This window comes from Rhinolophus sinicus, chromosome 8 (genome assembly GCF_057876585.1).
Source record: "Rhinolophus sinicus isolate RSI-liver-muscle chromosome 8, RSI-T2T, whole genome shotgun sequence".
NCBI lineage: Eukaryota > Metazoa > Chordata > Mammalia > Chiroptera > Rhinolophidae > Rhinolophus > Rhinolophus sinicus.
In genome coordinates, this window is record NC_142508.1 from 19,091,174 (window position 1) to 19,099,517 (window position 8,344).

Below are 8,344 nucleotides of genomic sequence, written 5' to 3' on the forward strand. Positions count from 1 at the left end.
TCCCCAGTGTTTAAAACAATGTCTGAAGCACAGTAAATACCCAATAAATATATGTTGAGTAAATGAAAGAACGGACGGATAGTAAGGATAATACACAGTTGGTAGAGGATTAATGGCTGTGTCTGAAATATTGATTAATATTTCAAGACTTTGTACTTGCAAAGGAGAAAAAAAAACAATAAAGTGGAAAATTAAGAAGACAAGCTAAGGAAAGCTTTGTTTGTTGGTTTTTAAGAGTGGGAAAGAACTGAATGCATGTGAAGTTTAGTGGGGAGAAACCAATGAAGCAAGAGATTAAAGATAATAAAAAAGACAAAGGATGAGACAGGATCATAAAATAATCAGGAACTACTGGATCAGAGCTGATGATTCTTATTGAAGGATTAGCCTCAGAAATGGGAAAATGGAAGACCCTGCCTTCCTTCCTGGCATTTCCTTCTCTCACCCTTTCTTTTCTGCCTCCCTTTTGATTCCTTCCATTTCTCTTGCAACAATTGCTATTTCAGCACTTCTATAGTACCAGGTGCTGTGAAATAGCTAGGAGATTTAATTTGAATAAAAACAAAAAGCAAGATCTGACAATAGACAAGAGGGAAGGGAAACTGTCATTGTGCCAAGGAAATTAGCAGCAGCATCTCCAATGGGTTTATTATAGCTACGCTATTAGTTACAGATAAAATGGTCTCTGGTGGACTTTATGGACAATGAGTGTGTTGGAATTGTGAGGAATACCTCACAGAACCTACAGGAAGGCCATGTATCGGCTATGGCAAGAGCCAAGCAAGGCAGAGCTGAGACAACCTGGACATCACCAATGGCTGCGGCCACTTCTGCCACTAGCATCACCTCTAGTTGCAGGACACTAGTACTCTGAACTCTTGTCACCCCCCCATCGTGGACTTCCCACTCCATTGCAGGGGCCATACAAAATCCTTCATTGACCCTTCCTTTTGCTTCACTGCCTCCATCAAACAGAGTCACCTGACTGGTCATACTTAGGTCACAGGACCCGAGGGGAAATGAATGTCTAACCTCTTTTTAGCTTCTGTATGGGGCAGTGGAGCTGCCTCTTTCTTGTCTCTGTTTGAAATCCCACACACAGGCATATGAATCCTAGTCATCCCAAAAGTCAAATATTCACTAGAGACAATTCCAGAAGAGGAAGTAGCATGTTGTGAAGGCAGAGGAGTTGACTCGGGATACCTGGGCTCTCTATAACATGTGACTGTTGTTCCCACATGTTTGCTAGCCCTTTCCAGTACTAAGTTTTTCTAGGTAGTATTCTATAGCTCAAGAAATATATCAGTAAACCAAGTCATACCCACGTTTGCAGCATTTAGCATTTATGACCTTTCTTGAAAGCCCTTGGAGGTAACATAGATCAGAATATCTTCACTATGTATCACGAAGGTAGAAGAATACAAATGAGAAATGGTAAAGGTCAGATATATATACACTGGACAAATGAACTGAAGTGAGACTTAGAGAGACATGGTGCCGACGTTATGGTTACGTTTATGCTCCTGAGAAAAAGAAAGAGAAAACAACCTGCTAGGGGAACCAGATTTCCCTCTTAACAAACAGTTCAACAGAAACAGGGCAAATAACACAATCTAAGAGGCACCGTATGTCAAGTCAACACAAACACCAGCTGGACGTAACAGCCTAAATACAATTCAGGCTTCTGTTTCACAGAGATGTCTCCAGAGGTGGGAAGTTCAATACAGACTAGCACGGACTACAAATGATGCAGAACTCATCTTTGTGCCATTATCATTCATCAAAGGCCATAGAGTAAAAGCATCAGGGACAAATGCTGAAAGGTCAAATGCCCAGAGTGTTTTTCATAGTAAGTGTTAGGAGAGTGGAGGGCCTGGGAGTTGCCCGGGGCTGGCTCCTGGGCATGGATGAGGATGGTTCTCTCAGGTGACTTCCAAGATGTACGATTCTATCCCCATACTCCACTGAGAATGGTCACCTCCTTTTTTCTAGTAACTTATCCTTTTCCTGGGCTGGCTTTCCCTCTGGGTCTCTGGCTCTGTCCTTGCCCCAGCATGACTTTTCCAGGGTTGTTGCAGGAGGCTCACGCAGGAGCTCCGTTCCCACGAAGACTCCAACCCCACCACCATGAACGGGGCCTGATCCCCCACACGCCCACCGCTGTGGGCTTTTGGAGCCTGGGCTCTGCCCCTCTACTGCTCCCCAGTCACTGCTTTCTTCCTACATCGACAGCTACAGGTATCTAAGCAGTGGCTCCAAGCCCTGGAGGTTGGTGAGAGCCACGTCCTGCCTCTAGATGAAATTGGGAGAAGAGAGCATGACGGTAACCCTGCTGGGTGCCAATCACTGCCCTGGCTCTGTCATGTTTTCCTTTGAAGGACACTTTGGAACCATCCTCTACCCAGGTGATTTTCGGTATACACTGTCCATGCTAATGGGGCCAGCCCTCACAGGGGGAAAACAGATCCATAGTTTATGTCTAGATAACACCAACTGGAGCCCAGCCTTCTCCTGATTCTCCCTCCAGGAGAAAAGCCGCCCACCAGATTGTCGAGCTCATTCGAAAGCTTGGACCCGGTAGCCTGGGAAACGAGTCCCACTATTGGAGCAGCTGGCCCTGGAGCTTCAGACCTGGGTGGTATTGAGCCTTTGGCGCCTGGAGTTGGTGCAGCTGTTGGGCAGGTGTGTTCACAGTGGTGGCAAAGGCAGCCGCATCCACGCGTGGACCACGTGGAGATCTGCCGTTCTGCCATACAGCACCGGAACCAGACCCACCCTACCATGGCTCGCCTTCCCACGGCTAGAAAATCCACACTCCCACCCCTCCCCACCTCCACATCGTCGCTTACTCTCACGATTCCTCCAGTGTCCAGCTTCCTGCCTTTGTCACAGCGCTGAAGCCTTGCCACGTGGTGCCCACTGTCAGTGGCAGACGGACAGGGGCTTGCAGGACAGCCTGAGCCCCAGGTTCTGTGTCCCCGATTCCAGACTCTGTGTGGCAATACATATGCTCCTTCTCTAGAAAGCCACGCACTTTCTGCCTGTTGTTAGAAAGGAGCCTAAAGAAGCCAAGAGCCCCGGGTGTCCTGTGTAAATGCCTGCAGGAAAACGCAGATCAATCCCAAGCTGACAGTGAGTGGAAGAAGGCCGGAAATGAGAACCTTTCTGGGAACCTTGAGAAGCAGCCCTCCCACCATCCTTTGCGGATCAAAAAGCAGTTGTTCAGACCCCTGTAGCAAAGAATGGGATGGGACAGTCCCTTTCTCTGAGTCCCAGAAGACGGTGACTGTACTGACAGCCCCTTGGGTTTTTCAGTGCATGTATGGTCTGCAGGTGAGGAATTTATCTCCGGGAACTGGGGAGGAAATTGGTGTAGGGCCCCACTTGGTCCCCAGGGGAGACAGTGATGGCTTAGTGGCCTCGGGGAACCAGAGTGCCTGGAGGGGCCGGGATTCACCCCTGCCTCAGAGCAGCAAGGCAGCCCCTCTTTTGGCTCCTGAGTTCAGGTGCCTTGTGTTAAAATACCTCTTGACTCCAGTGAAACTTTTCCAGGTAGACTTCTCTTCCAGGGGCTTTGACCAGCAAGTGGAAAAATACCATAAATGCTTCCTGAGGCCAGACAGGAGTGTACAACCTTATTGAGCCGACTCTGCAGTTTTGAAGATAGTGGCTGAAGGCTGGTGGGTGAGTGTGTTTGGGGCCTTACTTCTCTGTCTTCACAGAATCCTGACAGGTGCATCCGGGAGCAACGCTTCTCAAAGTGTGTTCACTGGCTGCCTAATGCCTATGGAAGCCTTAGTTGATAGTTGACCATGTTGGAGAAACACATTTCATTATAACCCCTTCACAGTATGAGCACATGCAAGGCTCTAAGAAGGCCTGCAGTAACATGATGTGTTTACCTTTGTTTAACACAGCACTTCTCCAGCTTTTTGAACGTGCAGTCCTCTTATGTGGCTGCAGAAAGAGACAGTCTGAATCAGAAAGGCCTCGGTTATCCCCATTGCTGTTTTGTGTGCCCTGTGCCAGTCTCCATGTTTCCTCCTCCCTTTTCCTAGATAAAAGCCTCCAGGTAGTTCTGGCTTTTAAGTTAGGAACTGTGGTGCTGGAGGATCGAGCGGTGATCCAGGCAGCACGTTCCAATCCTGAACGTGGCTTTGCCATGACCCTGTCTAAGTGCCTTCCTGTCTCTTCCTCTGGGAGGGCACAGGAAGTGATGAGGAGCCTTGGAACCGTGGAGACAAATGCCACCTCTGCCTCCATTAGAGCCTGCAGTTAGTGTCACTGTGGACCGACCTGGGACAGAGGCAGCTGGGGGATTGGGCACCCCTCACCAAGGCAGTACCTAGAACCAGGCTTAGGGCAGGATGGGCCTGCCAGCTGTCTGGAGGCCCTGACTTTGAAGTTACAGAAGATCAAATATGCTGCTAAATATTCCTCATTGTTCACATACCTGGGAGAGTTGCTGGACCCCCCGCCCCCCTGCCCTTGGGTTGAGTAGGGAGCCAGAGCACACAGCCTGTGTGTTTTAGTATCCAGGGCAGAGACCAAGGAGACAGTGGGCGGAAGGGCGAGGCCGTGCAGATCTGCCCTGTCCTGCTCACAGCCTGACAAAGTGCCAAGTCAATGAGCAGGACAGCAGACCCCACAGGCTCAGAGATGGCACAGGCACGTGGAGCTGGGCACGTGGATAAAAACGCTTCAGCATGGAGCCCCGAGGCTTCCTAAGGAAGAAGCCTCATTTCTGGTCCAGAAAAAACTGTTTGCTACTGTTGGAGGAAGATAGGAAAAGTATAGAAAGCAAAATAAGGGCTTCCTCTTGGGCAAGCTGTACACAGCTGTGATTTGTCAATGACCTTCACTGTAAGCCTCCCCTGGGCCCACGAGGAGCCGCAGCAGATGTGGCATGTGGGGCTGCAGGAAACCTAGGCCTTGTCCTGGGCTTCCATCCAGGGCACCCTGGGCCAGGAGAGAGGCCACACTTACACAGCAGAGCGGCTGTTCCTCATCTGTGAAACAGACTGAGATACCTACCGCTCCTGATTATCACAGAGGTCAGATAATTGGGAAAATTCCTCACTGTGCCTACCACATGAAGAGTATTTCAACTATTGGTTCTCTTAGCCTCTGTTTCTTCAAAGAAATATATATATATATATGCTCTGTATATAAAATGTGAAACTTTGCAAATTATATAAAAATATAAAGAAGGAAAAATAAATTATAATTCTTCCATGTAAAAAATAATAATAAATGTTTAGAAAGTAGAAGACAATGCGCCAGAATTATATGCGCCAGAATTATTTTTAGGTTTTTGATGGCTTAATAAATAATATACTGGAGAAAAAATAATTAACTTAAACCTGAAATGGTATTTGTTCATAGGGCCTGAGAAGGTAATCACGCATCCTGGCAGGTATACAAGGTAAGCGAATTAAAATTGCAACCCTGAATTTACGTGTATTTGACATCTTATTGATATTTCCCAACATAAGAGATGCTGATATCTAAGTAGTAAGGGAGAAAACTGGTTAATGATGTACCAGGAGATAAACTTTTAGACAAGCACCTACAACGTCAATTTTCTTGCAAAATACTTATTTGATTTATAACTTGACAAGACTGCTCTCCTTTACGTATGGAGAGTAAAAAATCTTATTAAATTCTGACAGATAGGTATTTCAGGCAGTGTACATTTTCTTATCCTTACTATCTTTCTTTTTATGATTAAGGAATAGCTACTACATTGCATATTTTTACTCATTAATATTCTCTATGATACTAAATTCTAAAGCAAGAAAGGAAGAGATTTATTTTTGATAAAAACAGTATTTTATGAATGGATTAAGGCAACCAAAGCTTTGGGAAACAGCCTGTTCTCAAGAGAATAGAGAAAGTACAAATAAAGAGCTAAATGCTTTCATGCTGGGGCTCCAAAGATGAACATGAGCACGTGTGTCCTGGAAGCATGACAGTCCAGTGGAAGAGAGTGACCAGTTTCCAAAACCCAGAAGCACTAGGAAGGGGTTTTCTTAAGGGAAGGTGCCTGCAGACTAACCCGGGAGGGTGTCCACGACAACTCATTTTCCTAGAGGACGTTACTCTTCTAGGGGAATTTGAGTTTAACATAGCAATGCGAAAAGAGAGCAACACTTACCGTTGCATCATCTGTGGTGAATGGCTAATTTCAGACATCAGCGGCACTTACACTTCTGGTTCCTGCCTATCTTTCCAGTCATCTGATTGTCACTCCTCCCTTTATACTCTACACTCCACTCCCTCCTAACCTGCCATGCAGTCTCACATCCCTGTGCCTTTGCAAGTGCTGGTCTTTTAACCCTGAATACCTTCCCACTGCTACTGACCTGTGTCCCTCATAAATCTGTGAGCTGACCAGGACCAGGTTCCTCATTAGCTCGTACGTCAGTATCATATCCACCACAGGTTCTCAGTGAGTATTGGTGGGATACATGAAAAGATGAAAAAGGCAGTGCAGACTGTGGGTAAAAACAGGAGCTCGGGAGACACACGGCTGGGTTTGGGAATTTATATCTTCCCCTTATTTTCTGGATGATATTGAGCAAGCTGTGTCACCGCTCTGTGACTCAATTTTCACACTTATAATAGGATTTCCATGTGGATTAAATGAGATGATACTTGTAAGTCTCTTAGAACAGCATCTGACACATGCTAAGCGTAACAGATATTCATAACTAAAAAAAAAAAAAAAAAAAATCCTGGATGGCTGTTTATGGCAGAGGTACTAAGTAATTATTCTCAAGTATTTGCTTCTTGAATGTCCCAGTACCTTTACAGTCAGGCAGGGCATATGATGAATTCTAACCTACAGGCTACCACTCAGGAGCTAACATCTGATGCTCTACGTGCTCTATGCTCACAGAGATCATAAGTCCTGTGTTAAGATGGAAGAATCATGAAACCTAAGCCGTCTCAATGGATTTTGTGTTTTCTAACAATTGAAATTTAGGATTATTGTTACTGCAGCATAAGCTGACTTATCCTGACTAATTCTGGATTCCCTGAAAGCCATACCACAGAGATGATGTCCTCTTTATACGTTTACGTGACCTTTGATGAAAACAAGTGAGTAAGTGCAAACAGCAAAAGCAGCATCAACTACAAAGCTCGGAGGGATAAAATGGGTGGTTGCGAAGAGAGGCTGTGGTAGAGAGAGAGGAAAAGAGGGAAGAGTATTGTTGGTGTATAGTTGGAATTGTAAGGCTTTTCTAAGATTTAAGAATGCCTTAAGTAATGATCAAAATGATGTTACATTCTTTTACTTAGAGTTTGCTTTTTTCCCCGATCAGGAAGACCAAATAATCAAAAATCAAGAAAAACGATTACTTTCATAATTAGATTAAATTAGCAAAAACAAATCAAATGATTGTATTGCTTAAACTTTTTCTGCGAATAGGTAGACTTTTGTGAGTGTAGGTGAGAGTGGGTCATGAACTTTGAAAATCTGATAAAAACTATGGACTTTTTCCCTAGGGAAAAAATGAAGGTGCCCACACGAAGATACAGTTTTCAGGGATCCTGGACCTAGAGTTACAAAACCTTATGTTGTGGGTTTCTCTATCAAATACTGATTTGAACTATCTAGAACTATCTTGAAGAAATAAATTTCTAGCAATTTTAATTTATTAGTTGGGCTACAGTTAATAACAGTATGAGCACTGTATTTGGAGAGTTATGTGCACCATGAACACTTACTATATTGGTGTATATTATACTGTTAATATAACTATGTGGAAAACATCAAACTGAAAAATGGTCACACTCTCTGAGCCAGCAATTCTATGGATAGGAATTGTCTCTATAGATACTCTTGCAATACTATGCCATGGTATATGTTCAAAGATCTTCATTATAACTTTGTAATAGCAAAAATACCTGGAAATCACGACCATTGACAGGAAGCTGTTTAACTACATTACAATACATTTATATAATATAATGCTCTGCAGCCATTAAATAAAATGAAGTTGATATGTATTACTGACATGGAAGGACGATCTGTCTATTTAAAACAAGAAACTAAACTATGTATATTAAATGGTCTTATTAGATAATTTTTTACAAGCATGTGAGTGTGTGTGTGTGTGAGTGAGTGTGCATATTCAGGAAGAATATGCAGGGCGCTATTATCAGTAGCTATCTTTGGTGAAGCACATGCCCATACATGACATATGGGAGCGTTCAACAAATACACTTGTGTTTATTTATTCAACACAATTTTCAATGCTTTAGGAATACAAAAGAATGTGGAAGGCAGTCATTATGACTGACTTTTAATCTTGTTGTAAATAAGAAAAGCAGATAT

The 8,344-nt window shown here is 44.2% G+C and overlaps 1 pseudogene; it reads left to right on the plus strand.

Moving 5' to 3' along the window:
- Positions 1 to 766: 766 nt before the first annotated feature.
- On the plus strand, positions 767 to 3,642 carry LOC109456637 (5' exonuclease Apollo pseudogene; annotated as a pseudogene).
- Positions 3,643 to 8,344: the final 4,702 nt, after the last annotated feature.